The following is a 17,729-nucleotide window of genomic DNA, read 5'->3' as shown; positions in this document are numbered from 1 at the left end:
TGTAAGTGAGGGAAGCTGCGGGACCCAGTTGTCGGAGAGGGAGAAGAGAGGAGGAGATCAGGGGCAGGGAGGACATTTTGCATGACCTTGCTGACTCAGCGTCGCCATGTAAGGCCGCCGTGGCGTGCCACGTCAGCTAAAGTGGTAAAAATGTAAGAGTTGCAGCTACAGTAGTGCTAAATATGTAAGAGCTCTTTTAAGAATGGTAAACGAGCGAGTGCACTTCCTTAGAATGGTAAATATGTAAAAACCCCTAATTTCAATGGGTGGTTTGATTCTGTTGTTTCTAGAGCAACTCTAACAGATTCTCTGAATAGCCAAACAAGAGTAAAGACTGGATCCAACAGCTTCTTCATTTGCTCATCCTTGCTATCTGATTAGATATCCTGCACCCCTTATGATATATTTTTGCCTCGTCACATCACTTCTCTATCTCTTTGCGGGCCCACCCTCTCTCCTCCTTCCCGACCGTGTCGCACTGGCCCCGCGCTCCCGCCATGCCCCGTCGTGCCCCGCCATGCCCGTCGCCGGGCCACGCTCGCATCGCTAGTGCGTCCCGCCATGCCCGCCGTCGGCCCGAGCTCGCCGGTCGCCGCCCCCGCCATGCGCGCCGCCGACCGGCTCCCTATCGCAGCAGGGACGCCGCAGGGGGCGCCTCCTCGCCGGACCTCTTCTGCAGCAGGGACGCCGCCTTGTGCGCCGCCTCCTCGGTGGACTCCACCATGTGTTGCTGCCGCCGGGCACGCCTCGGCCTCGAGCTCTCCGTGCTCGTCCTCTTCCTCGCGTTGCTCGAGCCGAGCTCGCCGCCGACGTGCCCCGCCCCTGCAACTCGCCTGGGCTCCATTCATCGCCGCCCGCACGACCTCCTCCACTCGCCCTACCTCCCCAGCCGCCCAATCGCCGCCTTGTCGCTTCCAGTGCGCCGCTGTATGCCGCCTCCGGTCAACCATCCGCCGAGCTTAGGCGAGGAATGGGTTCCCCTCACCTCGAGGATGCTCGCCAGCCTCTTCTCCCTCGCTAGAACCTCACTGCCGCCGAGGAATCGATCGGTCAAACCACCGGCCGGCTGATTCTGACTGGGCTTGTGCCTGGGGTTTGGAGAGGGATTCGATTTGGAGAGGCTGGTTGAAGAACCTGTTGGATTTGGTAACCTTTTTACTAGCTATTTTATTTTACATAATAGCTAAATCAGAATTTTAGCTAGTAACTTTTAGATACTCTATTGGAGATGCTAAGAGTGCCACAAAACCAAAACATAAATAAAATTATAAATGAAACTCACCTCACAATGCATTGTTTCATATTTGCTATTTTATAGGCTCTGATACTATTTAATTCTAAGGCCCAACAAGTGTTGTTAACCGTGTATACATAATTTTATATATATGAAACTCATTTCACCTCTCTCCTCTTTAAACCAGTATTACATCAAAATACTGATATGAGACCCTATTTAATGTGCATGAAACTCTCATAAAACCTCCACGGGGAAATAGCCTTACAACGAGAAATTTTTTAAATAATATTATTTTTTAGATAATCACAAAAATAACTGTTTGGGAACTAGTCGACCGGTTGTCCATAGAGCCATGCCGGCCATTAAGCAGCCGGCTTGTGCTGCCACGTTGGCACCAGTTGTGGGCCCTCAGGCCAGCAGGGCCTGTTCCAATCGGCTCTTTAATGGCTGACACGACTAGTCGGTCCGATAAGTATCTTTGTCGGCCGCCTATTAGCCCATTTACCCACCTTGCATCCCATTCACCGCGGCTAACTATTTATGGCCGCCCCGCCACGCCCATCCGCTCACACCTCTGATGCCGCCGCTCCAACACCAGGTTGACGACAAAAATTGGCAGGAACCGGTCTGACCGGTATGTTCAGGCGGTGTGATCAGTCGACACGTATGTAGCCGGTTCGGCATGACCCACCGGTCTGACCGGTGGGTCCAACCGGTCTAACCGGTCCAAGCAGAGTCCGAGTACAACTAGAGTTTTTCATAGATTTAGATCTTATAATAGGATTTCTTACGGGGCAAGCTGTGACACCCTAGGTGTCTGCACAATAAAAACTGCATTTGTTTGCTATGCTTCATGTGTGAATTGTTTGAACAAGGGCTTAATTTAAATTTATAAGGGCCTTTGTGTAATTTTGAATTAACGTAGGGTCATTCTTAGAGTTTAATTTGAATAGGGTGTGCAATTATAGCTTTTGTGGATGGTGTTTTTGCAAAATTCAGTGCATTTATTGCATGGCAGCAAATTTTGCTTTTAAGTCTAAATTTGAGGTGAAATTTCTTTGAAAAAGACAAGTTTCCTTTAAATTCAAATTCCCTTCTATGTTTTCAAAATTAGCTCTCTATCCTTTGTTCAAATAATTTTTTTTGCACAATATCAAAGTTGTAGATCTTGAAAAATTGAGCAACTTTCATGTTGGGCACTTTTCCATCTGAGCCCTAGATTAAAAGTTATCTTTGTTTTACAGTTGGGTCCCCGGAATTTTCTGAAATTGCAAACTAATCCTCTTTCTCCTTCCTCCTGCCTGTTTCTCTGTTTCACCCCCGCCGCTGTTCAGTGCGCCGCCCGCCGCCGCTCAGAGCCCGCCGAGGCCACCTCCTGCTTGCTGGGTAGCCCACGTGTCGTGCCTGAGTTCCTCACCGCTTTTCCCCTCGCGCTGGAGCCGTCCTTCCCATGCCACGCACCCCCGCAGTCTCCCCGCTCGACACGCCGCCGGCCACCACCGCCCTTTCTGTTTCCCTCGCCAAACCCGCTCACTTCCCTCACCACCGAGCCCAAACGCTCACCCTCATTCCCCTCTACACGCTCGAGCCCAAAGCACTGAACCACTCCCTCCCCGCTCGCTCAGAACACCGCCGCCTCCGCCATGGCCGCCGCTCCCCCTTCCCTGTGGAGCACCCCCATCCAACCCTCTTCGACCCAATCAAAGACGCCATTGGCTCCACCTCGCAATAGAGAAGCTCTCATGCCCACACATGAGCTCTCTCTCTCCACAGAATCACCAGTAAAGCATCGCCGGACTTCCACTGCGCCCCGCTCGCCGGCCTCACCGTGGGGCTCCCCACTCCGGCCACCCACGCCTCGAGCTGACCCCGGGAACGGAACCCCCTCATCCCCGTGAAGCTTTCAAGCCTATCCACCACCGCCCCCTTCGCGTCGGAGCGCCGCCACACTGAGCAGTCAACGCCGCTGTCCGCCGGAGCACGTGGACCCGCCGCCACAAGCCACCTCGAGCCGCCCCGAAGCCACCTAGAGGTGCTCCTAGACCTCCTCTTCCTTTCCCACCCCGGTCCCCTCGCCGCCGGCGACTTGCGCCGCCGGAAACTGGCCGGCGAGCCCTGCCGGTGCCCTTCCCCTGTTTTGGTCCGGCCAGGGATCTGGTTTGAGGAGGAGCAAAAGTTCCAGGGGGTTTTAAGCAAAATCTAGGGGCTATTCTGTGAAACAATTTAAGTTTTCTTTATTTCTTGATGTGAACTTTGAAAATACCTATAAATTCATAGAAAATTCAGAAAAATACAAATCCAAATGTTTTGGAATCCTTGTTAAAAGATCTACAAAGTTTGTTACATGCATATTTTCAGTTCTGTTCTGCTTTTTAATCTAAGAAATAGAATAGAATTAATAGGCTTTATTTGTTCCATGAGTTCTACTCATTACCTGTATATGATTCTTGGCCATCTTGTATCTTGCAGTGTTGTTAGCCTCTGGTAAAAAGTTGAAACCTTTGTGACATTATTAGCTAGGTCAAAACTTCAAGATTCTTTTATATACTAGTGTTGCTAATTTATTTGTTCTGGTTGAAATACTAAAGATCTGTATGTGAAACTTTTTACATGATCACATGTTGCTAAAACAGTACTGTTTACCAAGGTTGGGAAATTTTTGATCTGTTTAACCATTTATTTGATTTAATCCTTGTTTAGTAGACTTTAATTATGATAAATAGTTTATGCTGATGATAAATCATGAAAATATTTTTGAATGTTTCTCTTGAGTAGCTTAGTTTGTTCATGAAGTTTGAGCATCAGTTCGTGACTAGAACAGGACCTAAAAATGATTCTTGCTAAACTGATGTCTATTTTGTTTATTTTATCAGAATTACTTATTTGTAGATAAAATCATGAAAAATTCACAGTAGCTAGCTCGTCTCTGTTTCAACCTCCTGTTAAATTTTGAACTTATGCTCTGTTTTAGTTTGACCTGTGTAATTCATGCTTGTTCTAGATGTTATCTGAGTGAATGAATTATTATGAATAAATGGTTAGATGTTATGGCATGATTTTTACAGGGTAGATTACTTTGTTCATGTTCTGTTTAGTGTAATTTTTGCATAATTTATTAATGTTTGTACTCTGAGTAGTTGATTTATTAGCAAACTATGTTTTGTTTGTTATAGAAAACCACCCCCCACTTGTTTAATGAAGTTAGTAAACTTCATTTGTGCTGTTGATCATGATGCCTTGTATAGTTAGAATTGTTATTTAACTACTCTATAAACGATTGCCCATGTGTGTTTATACTGTTGTTCTTGCATTACATATAGACACGACTGCCTTATCGGACGGGACGTACGAGTTGATCCCGGAGTCTGACGGAGGTAATCTCGAAGCTCAAGCGAACACCGCCGTACTAACTGAAGCCCCGGACCAAAGTTCGGAAGAGCCTAGGGCTGAAATAGTTAGTGACTACCGAGAAGGCAAGCCCCGGACATAACCTATATTTCAAATTATTACCATTTACTGTTATTACTTACTTGTGCATTTACAGTTCTTAGGATTTGAATTGAAACCCTAGATGCATGATCCTAGGAACCTATGTACTGAACACTAGATCTAAGTTCGACTACTTGCTAAGCTTATAGGACCGGTAAAAGTCGAGTGATTGCCTGTCACTCGCGAGCTTTATAGGAATTGCTTGTTTACTTTCTGTTATCAATATAAGGACGACAGACGGGGTTGTGTTCGATATCATGACCTTTGGTGAAACCCCGTCTGTGTTGATAAACTTGCTAAGGTCGCGGTGTGTGGTAGCGATGGTTAAGTTTTTGAAAGTACTAGCCACATGCCGTAAATATGGTACGCGGTAAGCCTAGTAACCGATTTGACCGGGGAGTGGATATACCTCCCACTCTCTCTTTAGAGATAGGTTTTTAAATGTTATTGTTGATCAACACTGCGACTTCAAGGGACAAGGGTGGACCTCGTAGAAGGGTGGACCTTGGAGCCCTGTAGTCGGGGAGAGTGGCACTATCCACAAGCCGGAAAGAAAGGCAAACGGTTGTTTGGAAACGACACGACGGTGTTCCAAACGTGTGTGTTAGGTTTGTCTGGCCAGGTTGAATTTCGATTCAGAATCGTCCGCCTCTCACGATGAAATGAGACTGCTTGATCTCTTTGCCACACAGAGTAATAAGAGCAACAATATTATTTATCAATCTTGATGTTTGCTTAGTTTTCTACCATGATTGGATAATAGTTGCTTACATAGAATGGTTAATCAACTAGAATCTTGAAAGCTAAAACTTGAAAGTAAGGACATACTCTTTATTGCTTTTCAGCAAAAAGGAAAACCAGAACCTCACAAACCCTGCATAGTCTAGCTAAAGTGGGTTAATTATACCCGTTGACGGTTAAGTCTTGCTGAGTATTCTCTTGCTGAGTATTAGAATACTCAGCTTTGCTGTTGGAAATCTTTTTCAGGTTTGAGTTTTGAGGATCAGGTCGCTAGTTTGCCTTGGCCCTTCTCTTTGCCTGCTGACTAGTCCGTAGAGTGGGATACGTCTTCGGCCGGCAATGACCATGACGAGTGATACCTTGCTTGGGCTAGCTTGGTATACCTTTGCGACGTGTTGTAGCCGTCGTTGTCTCTCCCGCTGTTAAAACTCTGAAGTTTTACACTTTTGGCTTGTATAACTGCTTACTAAGTTTGGTTTTGTAATAAGTACTTTGAAACATGTTGTAATCACTACTTGCCTATGTTGTAAACTTGTGGTTGTAATATCTCTGGACTCGCCTTCGTGCGGGGTATGCTTGTTCGATCCGAGAACCGGTGGTTGTATCGGGACGTTACCCGACAGACCAAGAATTGTTCCGTTTGAAGTGCGTTTGAACTAGTGTTGCCTTTATGGCGATGCCCTGCGCACTTGAGCCGGGATAATTCTGGTGGTTCTGCCACACAAGTCCACCCACCCTATAAATATAAAGGGCCACGGCCGATTGAGGCATCCAATCGATCAAAATACAAAACAAATCTACTATTTCATTGCCTTTACTTTAATCTCTCAATCGTAGCTCTTCCAACCTCATTATCTACTGTTCTTCCTTCGTCTTCACGATGTCTGAAGGCATTTTAGATGGCATGCCGATCCTAGAACAACCCTACGTGCGCCTCCCCTGACGGGGTACCTCCCGGGCGAGCATTCGTCGGAATTCGTCGCTTCACCCCGGCGACCGGTCTGACCGGTTCCTCTGATCGGTCTGACCACTCTATGCAGGAGGCACTGCATCGAGCCCCTCCTCGCGCTGCGCGACCTAGCGCGTTCGTGTGTTGGCCCGGATCGCGCGCCAACATATTTTGGCGACTCCGCTGGGAAAGAAGAAGTCATCATCGGCAAGTATGGCCGAGGATCAATCTAAGATCGATCCTAGGAACACTATTGATCCTAAGTACGATGAGATTCCAGAAGATCAATTCCAAGCTTTGGAGATCAAGCTCAAGGAAATAGAAGCTGAAGCCAAGAAGATGCTGATCACATGCTATGGGAAGACTCGGCAAGGTGTCATACAGAAGGAAAAATTCGTCTTGCCGACTCTCTCGTCTTCTGCTCCTACTACGGATGCATCTCCTAAGGTAACAGCCCCTGTAAGTGCAACATCTTCTAATGTTACCATGGAGCAAGTTGAAAATTTGTTCGTTGAGCGAGATGTGCAATTAGTTGATTTAATTACTGAAAAGATGTTGAAATTAGCCGGTAAATAACCAGTAATTGAGGAAATATTGCCTAATTCTACCATTGCATCTACTGAAATTCCTGTCCCTCAACCATCGGTAACTTTACCAGCGAGTCAACCGCCATATGGAATGCCGATGCATTATTTCAGTGGTCAAACGGTAACGCTAACAAATGCATTGGCTGCTCAGCAAATATATTCATATCCGCTTACAAGCATCACCAATTCGGCTAACTTTTGCCGAATGAATGAGTTGGAAAATTCTATGCTACCATATTCCACTCATGCTTATAATATGCCAACAGTACCCCCTAGAGGTAACATTCCGTAGGTAACATGCCGTATATCGGTCCTATCACAGACGAGATGTTCGACTGATACGTACAGCGATGGCAACATAGGCAGCAACCGGTCAGACCGACCCCATCAACCGGTTAGACCGGTTCACCTCAACCAGTCAGACCAGTCGTATCGACCGGTTCCCCGATCATGCAACATCAAACCAGCAAATCGTGTCTACTTCCACACAGCCAAATTCATCAGTTGATATTGCAAAATATCTTGCTGAATTTAAGAATGATTTGGTTAAGATGATCAAAGAAAATCTTGGAGTAGATGTTAGAGGAAAAACTTAATCCTACCAAAAGCCGTACCCTATGTCTTTTTATACGGTTACTTATCCTACTGGTTTTAGGTTGCCTGAATTTGTGAAGTTTAGTGGAGATGATAGTAAAAGCACTTTTGAGCATGTTAGCCAATATCTTGCACAATTAGGAGAAGCTAGTTCTATAAACGAATTGAAAGTTCATTTGTTTTCTTTATCTTTAATCGGAACTGCTTTCTCTTGGTTTAGTTCTTTGGCTCCTAACTCCATTACTTCATGGGAACAATTAGAGCAAAAGTTTCACGATCACTTCTTTTCCGAAAGTCATGAGCTTAAATTGTCCCATTTGACATCGGTTAAGCAAATGCTCGATGAATTTGTTAATGATTACAAAATACTGATATTTTATTGTGAATCTTGCTGAAAAAGATCTAGTGGATTTACTTTTAATGGCTTGAGATCTCACATTAAAGAAAAATTAGAGGATCATGACTTTTTTGCTGTTAATCAAGTGCATCAAAGAGTTTTGGCTGCAGAAAGCGAAGTAAAGAGTTGCAAGAAAGTCATAGACATCATCGTCCCAATACTCATGCTCTTGAGTATCATTCAGATTCTTCGGACGATGAGTCTAAAGAGGTTTATGCTGCTAAGTTTGTGTGGTCACCAAATGACATGCTAAGCACTTGTGCCTCTTTAAAGCCGATTCCTAAAAATCGGCATGATGAAGTTAAATATAATTTTGATGTGTCAAAGTGTGATAGAATTTTTGATGAGTTAGCAAGGCTTGGAAAAATTAAGTTCTCTCACACAATTCCGTCGGCAGATGAGTTGAAATGGCGTGCTTATTGTAAATTACACAATACTTTTTCTCATGCTACCAATGATTGCAATGTTCTTCGTAGACAAATATAATCGGCCATAAATAAAGGACGATTAGTTATATCTGCAATGCAAGTTGACTAGAATCCTTTTCCAATCCATGCGCATGTGCTTGAATTGAAGAATCCCAAGGTTTTAATTCGGCCAAGTCAAGCCGAATCAACTAAAGGGAAAAATGTGATCATTGGAGAAGAAAGACTTGAGAGGAAGATGCTACAGAACAAAACTTCTCGAGCTGCAGCAAAGATTGCAACACTCGAGGGGCAACGCAAAGAAAAAAAGACCGGCAGCAATCTGACCGGTCAGATCGGTTCGTCGAGCGGTCTGACTAGTCTCCAGGGCGGTCTGACAGGTGCTCCAACTGGTCTGACCGGTGCATCCAGTAATTCTGGAAGTTCCTCTACAGCTGAATTTAGAACAAGGTCGAGCTTTAAAGAACTCTTGGCCAAGTACGAGAAAGAGGAAGCTGTCCAGAGGCTGAAGGAACGACTAGATAAAGCCAAAGATACCAAGTCAAAGTTAACATCTAGTGAGCAATCGGATCCTCACCTACATCAAGGTAATTATGTTGTTATGCCAGATTCTGGGCTGATTGCTCCATGGTTTTGGTCATATCCTTGTTATTATACACCTTCGGATTATAGTAGGATGTATATGCAACCATATTATATTCAATATCCTTCTATGTATCCAAATTGTATTCCACAAAGACCGATTAGCAATAATCTGGTTGAAAAAGATCTTAATTGCAGCAAGGAGGGTGAGAAGAAAATGAAGAAAGATTCAAAGTTCTTACAGCCGAGGTGGTGTCCCTCAGGCTTATCTCACACTCAAAAGATGGAGCAATGTTTGCGCAATCAAGAAAAGATGGAGCAACAAGTGGAGGTCGAGCCTTCAAAGCCGGTAGCCATGAAGAAGGCTTGGAGGCCAAAGCAAATTGTTTCATCATCAACTTGAAGAAAAGTAAGACATGGCCGATAATTTTTATGGCCCTTAGCACAAAAAATGTCCGATGTATTATTGATCATCGCCCTTAGACAATTTTGGTCCATAAGAGTGTCCTCGAAAGAACAGGGGGCATATGTTGAAAACCAAAATTGGCAGGGACTGGTCTGACCATTATGTTCAGACGGTCTGACCGGTCGACACGTATGTAGCAGGTCTGGTACCACCAACCGGTCTGACTGGTGGGTCTGACCGGTCCAAGCAGAGTTCGAGTACAATTAGAGTTTTTCATACATTTAGATCTTGTAATAGGATTTCTTTCGGGGCAAGTCCACTCACCCTATAAATATAAAGGGCCACGACCGATTGAGGCATCCAATCGATCAAAATACAAAACAAATCTACTATTTCATTGCCTTTACTTTTATCTCTCAACCCTAGCTCTTCCAACTCCATTATCTGCTATTCTTCCTTCATGTCCACGACGTCTGAAGGCGTTCTAGATGGCCTGCCGAACCTAGAACAACCCTACGTACGCCTGCCCTGACGGGGTCCCTCCTGGGTGAGTATTCGTCGGACTTCGCCGCTTCACCTCGGCTACCGGTCCGACCGGTCCCTCTGACCAGTCTGACAACTCTACACAGGAGGCGCTGCATCGAGCCCCTTCTTGCACTACGCGACTTAGTGCGTTCATGTGTTGGCCTAGATCACGTGGCAACATGCCGCTGGCCGTCTGCACCCCATCCGTTGGGCGCTAGCCATTTGCTGGTCCCGCAGCTCGCCGCCGCCCCTCTGCTGGGCGATTTGAGGGTGGCTGTGGCACCAAGCGGCCGCCCGTCGGTAGCGCATGGGGCGTGTGGCGCCTTAATCTTCTGCTATCCCAATCCCAACAGCGCATAGACGCGGTTGCCTTGATCGGTCACTGGTGAGATTTTTTTTAATTTAATCTTTTTTAATTGCAGTTAGATTAGAGTATTATATGTTTGTGCGGTAGTTAGTGTATTGTAGCAACTTATTGTTACAAAATTTTGGAATGATGTATGATTAGTCAGATTAGGTGAGTAGTTTGGTATTTGAATATTATAATGCCAAGTTAGTTTTGACTGTGTTCTAAATCGGTAAATTGTGAGCAGGCAGAAGGATTTGATTGTTTAATATCGGTTCCAATTAAATCTACATAGTAGTGTAGGGATTTGAATTTTAGATCAGGATTTTAGCAGCATTGTTATTAGTTAAACCAATAAAAAATAGGGTTTTTTTTTGTCTGTGGCACACTCCAAAAATGTAGTTTTGTGCGCTGCACACTACACTCTCTAAATTATTTTGTAGCACATCGTGAATGCTTGATGTTGTGTTGTGGCACATTGCCGCCATTAAACAACCTTTTACAAATTAGGAGGTGAGAGAATGTCAAAGAGAAAGACCAAAATGCCTGCAGAACCTTATCACCTTACCGTAGCCCTATCCATTCATGGGGTGGAGGTGCTTGAACTGCACAACCGCACACGCGATGCGGCGGCCACCCCTACGTGCGAAGCTGGCTCCCCGCCGCTAGAACCTCCACCACACCCACTGCGCGTGACGGCAGCGCTCCGCTGGCCGCGCATCCGCCCCAGCCCCGCCGCCCGCGCATATGCACCACCCTCTGTGCGCGACGGCGGCGCTCTGGCGGCCGCGCGTCCACCCCAGCCCCCACATGCGCGTTCTGGGATGGCGGCGCCCCCCGCGTGTGTCTGCCTCATGTGCGTCCGGGATGGCGGCGCTCCCCGCGCACGTGCGCCTGTCCTCGATGACCGTGCAACGCTAGTTGCTGCCGCCCTGATCGGGCTCTTCTAGGTAAAAATCGCTGCTCAGTCCTGGCTTCTCCTTTGATTCTGTTAATCACTGGATCTTTTTGTTGCTGCGCCACCTTATCACACTTGGCTGACCACATGCTAACTTGATGTCGTGGAATCGATCCCCAATTCCACGGCGTGTTGTGCGGCAGCCAAATTGATGTAATTTGTGACATGTTAACAATGGTGACATGCTAGTTAATTATCCTACATATATTGTCTCAAATGTTGTGGCTGCAAGGCTGGCCAATGGCTTTGGAAGGCTCTGTAATAGCTAGGGTCATTTTGGTCTTTTTACCCGACGTTCTCTCACCTCCCATATTGCAAAAGAGTTGTTTAATGAGGAAAATGTGCCACAGACAAAATCAAACACTGAGGATGTGTTATAGACTAAATCAGGGAGTGGAGTGTGCAGCGCACAAAGCCCCATTTTTAGAGTGTGCCAAAGACAAAAAACCCTAAAAAAATATTTGGATGTGTCATGTATTAGCAGGAATGAATTTGAAACTGGTAAATATCAGAGTTCATGATGACAATGAATTAATCAATTATTGTGACTCTAAGCAGATTTAAGTCAGTTTCGTAGATACAACTATGAGCAATCTGTTACACATGCGACATGCGGATCTCTTAGGTTCGATGCATGATTTTCTGCAAGTTGACCCATGCCACTGGAGGATCAAAGTTAGTGGTGTAGTTCCAAGACAGTGTGAGCATGGTTGACGGTGGGAACTATACGAGATGAAGAACATAAAATGATGGTGTGCATTCGTGGATATGGCTATGAACAAATTTAAATTCCCTCTTGTTGTGCTTGTTCAGCAAGAACTAGCTATGGAAACTCAAGGGGAGAGTAGCATGAGCCCTGCAATAGAGGTAGTTTTTGAGACCAATTGGCCCCATGAAAATGCTATTGAGGAGGCACAACCTATGGTCCACGAACAAGTTGAGCATGAAGTTGAAGGTGCTAACGAAGAATTTGGTAGTGACATGAATGCTGATCAGGGGTAATTGGATGAAGCGATTGTTGATCAAATGGAGCTGGATGATGAGGAGTATAGAACCTTTGTTGGAGGTCGAGATAGGAGTACAGAACCTTTGTTGGAAGTCGAGATGGTTGACTATTTGAAAATGAAAGTACCATCCCTAAGGACTGGGGCAACGTTGAAATGGATGTGCTCACGGTTAGCGATGGGTATTGTTGACGCTCCTTAGCGCCCCAATTTGTATACCGCAAGCGCACGGATCGTGGTAGCTTTTCCCTTAGAGTACTCCCCCAAGGTTTATCAATCCGTGGATCGACAAAGAACTACCTAAGGTTTTCCATCTAATCTAACGGATCTATCCTAACATGAAGCATGAATTGCACATATAGAGTAAACCTTTGATAGATATGAGTGTTGTGTAAAGGTTGATCTCATCCATGAACATAGGCGTAACCATAGCAAAACCAAAGACATGACTAGGCCTATCGTCATCTAGTTGTAGTTCAAGCTAACAAGCAAATAAATCATGCATCTCAATCAATAGCATCCTTAAATCAAAACCTCCAATCCAACCCCTCGGGAACCCTTCTACTCAGGCCACGCCCTGTCACGACGCTCCCTTTGGACAAAAGCACCCCGAAGCACGCTAGACGTGTCGAACCCCCTTGGGTAGATCCGGTATGAACTCCTAGCCACCATAGCTACAAGAACACCCCATGCAATCTATCTCGAGAATAGATTTAGGAATAAGCACGCCCAAGGCAAGAACGAAATAAAAAAGGAGAGACATGATCGCTAATAGATTCGGAAGACATGATTATCATTACTCACATAATAGATGTGTTTGGATCATCACCACCGTGTGCACACCATCGATGAATCCAACTAGCTCATGAACTCCGCCATGGCACAACCACGCAGGGAGGCCATGGCGGCTAGGAGCGGCCTAAGCCATCTCCTAGACAACTTCGAAGACTTGCGGCGGCCGTCGTCTCCCTCCGGTCTTGGCCCTAGGTTTTTGTCGAGTTCTGGGTGGATGGATGCCGCGAGTTGAATAAGGTGCGAGCTATTTATGAGCCTAGGAAGCCACCGGTCTCATGAGCCGAGGAAGCCGAACTGCCTCGGAAACAGGCTAGGCCGGCCGGCTCATGGGCCTAGGCCGGCCGGCCTACCCTCTTTCAGGCCCGCCTCGGTCTCATCTTTCGCGTGTAGACTCCTCGCATCTTCTAGAGTTTATGTCCTTCACGATTGTACCCCTTTGGAGGTCATTATCTTGGAAATATCTTCGAAGAAAGGATAGGATAGGGAATCCTTCCTTAAATCTTCATTTGCTTTGCTTAATTCCGAAGTATCTTGATCTCATCTTCATGGGCTTGGTCCTTTGGGCTCTCTTGGAGGATGGATGTGCATGAATGGGCTTCGAATCAACATGGGCTTTGGTCCTTCCTTTGGGCTTTGGCCTTCGTCTTTCTCCGTGTTAGCACTCGATCACGGGCCTCGTCATTTCATGCTCCAAAATAGGCCAAAAACCAGTAAAAAACAAAGTTCCTCCAAAATATATGTGCAAATGTGAAAATGACCAATAATTAGGCCGGGGTTAGGACCGTTAGTGATTTTGATATTAAATTCATGCCATTATCAAGGATAAACAAGGGATAAAATGGGTACTTAAGGAGCGCCAACATTCCCCCCATTCTTAAACCTTGCTCGTTCTTGAGTAAGTCCAGGAGCTTTGCTTATAAAGAAATCAGCGTTGCCCCTCAATGTCCTCTCTGCACTTAGTCATACATAACAAGACATATTGCTGCCTCATGTATTTAGCATTTAAGTTCATGTTGTGACCGGCTACTTTTTCATTCTGGAAGATAGACTAGCAATTAAAAAAGAAGCCACAATAATAAATAAATGCAATGCTCTCAAACTTAAGCAAACTTCAAACATTTACCTTGTTTCATCGTGAAGAGTTTTCAAAAGAATGCATATCAAACATAAGTGAGGTTCTCTTGCAAAAGATCATGGAAACACTCATCTCATCAAGTCGCTCAAGCCTACATTAGATTGTCTTCAACCTATTCTACTCTTATATAAAAATGGAAGGCTTATGTGGAGCTTGGTAGGTAAAAACAATCCTAGCAAAACATTATACTTGAAATATTATCAAACTAAGAGAGAGATCTAATGGAATTACCGAGACTAGTCAAAAAGGCCATTGGAAAATAATGTTGGAGAGGGAGAAAGATGAAACACACACATTTAGATAGGTGGATATGTGCAAGTGGCAAATGGATGATCCCAAGATACAAATGAAGTTCTCGTTATCGGATTGCACATGGTTGGAAGATTTGAGTATGGAATAGTTTTTCAAAGTAACTTGGAAAATTAATGAAGCCAAAAAGAGCTAAGGAGCATTTTATTCTTCTCTTTTTTCTTTCATTTTTCTTTTCTTTTCTCCCTTTTTTTCATTTTTCTATTTTTCTCTTTCTTTCTTTTTTTTCTTTCTTTTTGCTCCTTAGAACTTTTGATAACATAGAATACTTACCCAGCCATCCCCCCATGCTTGAACGAATGCTCGTCCTCGTGTATGAATAGTGGGAGAACCAACTAGCTAAGGTAAGTATCTCAAATTCACCTTCTTCTTCGTAGAACCGCTTGAATCTCCGGGGAGCATTGTCTCCCAAAACTTTTCTTTATATGGTGCCCTTGATTCTTTTGATTCCGTCGAAATGATAATCCATACTCAAATTGGGTTGTGGTCAAGGAGGTAATCACAAAAAGATATTTTTGGTTTAGGGTGGATATCCAGCGAGGTTTGCAAAATTCCCGAAGTCGAAACTCACAATGCATGGATAAATAGGCTAGCAAAAAGAAGGTTACACAAAAAAAACGGAATGACCAGCTTCTTAGTCTCATACCAAAGAAATCAATCTTAATCCAACTCATCAAAATATAAGTTTGCAATCTAAAGGTTTCATCATGAAAGAATATGTATGTATAGGCTTTGGTAGGTAGAACTTTGCAAGAGATTCACAAATGTAGATAGCATAGGAATTAAGTTTTCAAATTAAACAACACAAAGTGTAAGTTCATCGGTAGACTTAAATCAAAGAGCAACATAGAATATGTGGGTCTAGAATTTAGTCATTTAACCTCCACAAATAAAAGAGCCGGTATTTAATCATTTTAATTCCATTTAATTGAGAGCAAATGGTCAAGTCATATACAACATAGTGTAGGTAAAACAAAGCATCAACTTTCATCATTTTTCCATAAGCAAAAGGCATTGCCAAAATCTATCAATGTGGTGAGCACAAATTATGGTGATCCTACACTTATTGAAAACAAAAACAAAACTAGGTTACAACTTGTGGGATAGCTAACTTAGCGAAATCTGATGAGTGTGCGTGTGTGCAAGTGTAAATGCAGATGAAAGGAAGATATATAAACAATGACAATGTTTGCACCAAGTTCTAAACACCATGTTTACAACTAGGTTGCTTAACACTACAAGGTTTTTGGACAAATGCAACGCCTCTGAATTGCAACGCCGAAAATTTGGTTGCTAGAGATCGTTGTATTACAACCATTCTAAAAAATGGTAGCGATACATGCCTTTAATACAACGGTTTTCAAGATGTTGCAAAGCTCTGTTGCATTTGGTGGACGATATTGCAATGGTGAAAAATGGTTGCAGTAGACTTGATTTTGGTTGCAATTGTGTGGTAGTACTACAACTACATTTACGTCTGTTGCATTTGGTCTGACTATTGCTACGGTTTTTTTATGTTGCATAAAATTTGACAAGCGTTGCAAATGCTAGATGCTTAATGCAACGAGAACTCTTGGAGGCGAAGCAAAAGTTGGGGTCAATTGCAACCTTTTTTGGCAGTTGTAATATACTTTGATATTGTTGCAAGTGCTAAATTTTATTGCAACGAGATCTCTGGGGTCGAAGCGAAAATTGTGTTCAAGTGCAACGCTTATTTGTGGTTGCAATATACTTTGATAATTGCAACGAATTCAAGTGCAACGCTTATTTTTGGTTGCAATATGCTGGCCCCATCTCAGCATCTCCGTCCTTATGCCTGGTGTCCAAAACTTTCTGTTAAGTAGTAGTTGCTGTTAAGTACTTGATGTTAAGTACGCGTGGATGTTAATTAGTACTTGATGTTGTACCGGGGTGGTTGGCCACTTTGTTAGCGATAGTAATTATGCCTGACCGTGCACCATCGGTCACATGGTGACCACGCCAATGAACCTTTCCTTGTCCAAACATTTGCCGACCGGTGATTACTCTTGGGCAATCGTGATTTTTATTTCAAAACTTTCCACTTACCTCTTTATTGTTCCAAAATATTTTAATTCTGTTATATATCCGTATACAATTTCGTGCCTGTTCTGAGCATTACAAATCAATTGCATTATATTATATGTTTTAATTTATTTCATATTGGCACAAAGTTTAATAGCAAATTAAGAAAAAGGAATATTGTCTTCAAACAAAGAAATCATCTTCTATATTTTATTCCATGACTGGTGCAATAACCCCATCATCAATGTAGGTGTCATCGTCGTCAGAATCATCATCACCAATATAGTCATCAACAGGTTCGGGAATTGCTTCGCTACGCACTTGATTAATAATGGCGGCAGAACCAGTTGTGCCTGCCCTATCTTGTCTTGACCAGCTTAAGAATTCCTGACCTTGGCCTGATTCATTCATTTCTTGGATTCCCACATCAAGTGCATCGGCGTCATTTCCTGTGTCTAGCATGGAAAACAAATTTCTTGGTCTCACCAAAACAACAGTAGACCATCCCGGCTTGTACACGATAGGGACATAAAACACTGGTTCAGCGTTTGAAGCAAGAATGTAAGGTTCATCTGAATATCTCAACATGGAAGTAGCAATGTCGATAATACCATATTTATCCCTAGTGTACCCTCTGCTTCTGCTGGTACTGGTAGCTGGCACATCATACCAATCACACTGAAACAATATAACTTCTTTTGCTTGTGGGAATTCCAGTGAGATTATATTTCTAATGACTCCATACCAGGTCATGTTGCCTGTACTATCGTCACCCTTCACAAGGACACCAGAATTTTGTGTCATGAGGCTTTTCTCTGTGGCAACTGTCCGAAATAGCCAATTATTCATGTGCACTATTCAACACACGAGCTCGAGGGTCAGGTCCTTGAGAAAGGGCATGCATCAGTTTACTTGCTTCCCCTTTCTCGTATAGTTTTGCTATCTGCAATTTAAAAATCAAGTTAGACATCTACCGGTTAATTACTACGTCGGTCTGACCATAAAGTGGAATTTAAAAATATAAAATAATACTACATACCTCGATTTCAAACCATCTTACAAAATGCTCCTTGTGTCGTTTTTTAATGTTGATTGAACTATCCCTTGTTAGTTGTGTCTTATGCTCCCTACATCAGAGTTCACCAAATTATTAGTTGATGCCACAAACAAGCAGATAAAAGATAAATTTAGTGGTAAAAATTGCGAC

At 43.9% G+C, this 17,729-nt stretch overlaps 1 long non-coding RNA gene across 1 annotated transcript; it reads left to right on the top strand.

Moving 5' to 3' along the window:
• Nucleotides 1–10,922: 10,922 nt before the first annotated feature.
• On the top strand, nt 10,923–17,729 carry LOC120712182. Its single transcript, XR_005690744.1, has 2 exons — nt 10,923–11,228; nt 16,773–17,729. It is a non-coding gene; the product is annotated as an uncharacterized LOC120712182 (long non-coding RNA).

The sequence above is a fragment of the Panicum virgatum genome, chromosome 6K (assembly GCF_016808335.1).
Source record: "Panicum virgatum strain AP13 chromosome 6K, P.virgatum_v5, whole genome shotgun sequence".
Taxonomy (NCBI): Eukaryota; Viridiplantae; Streptophyta; class Magnoliopsida; order Poales; family Poaceae; genus Panicum; species Panicum virgatum.
This window is presented reverse-complemented; position numbering and strand designations above follow the sequence as displayed.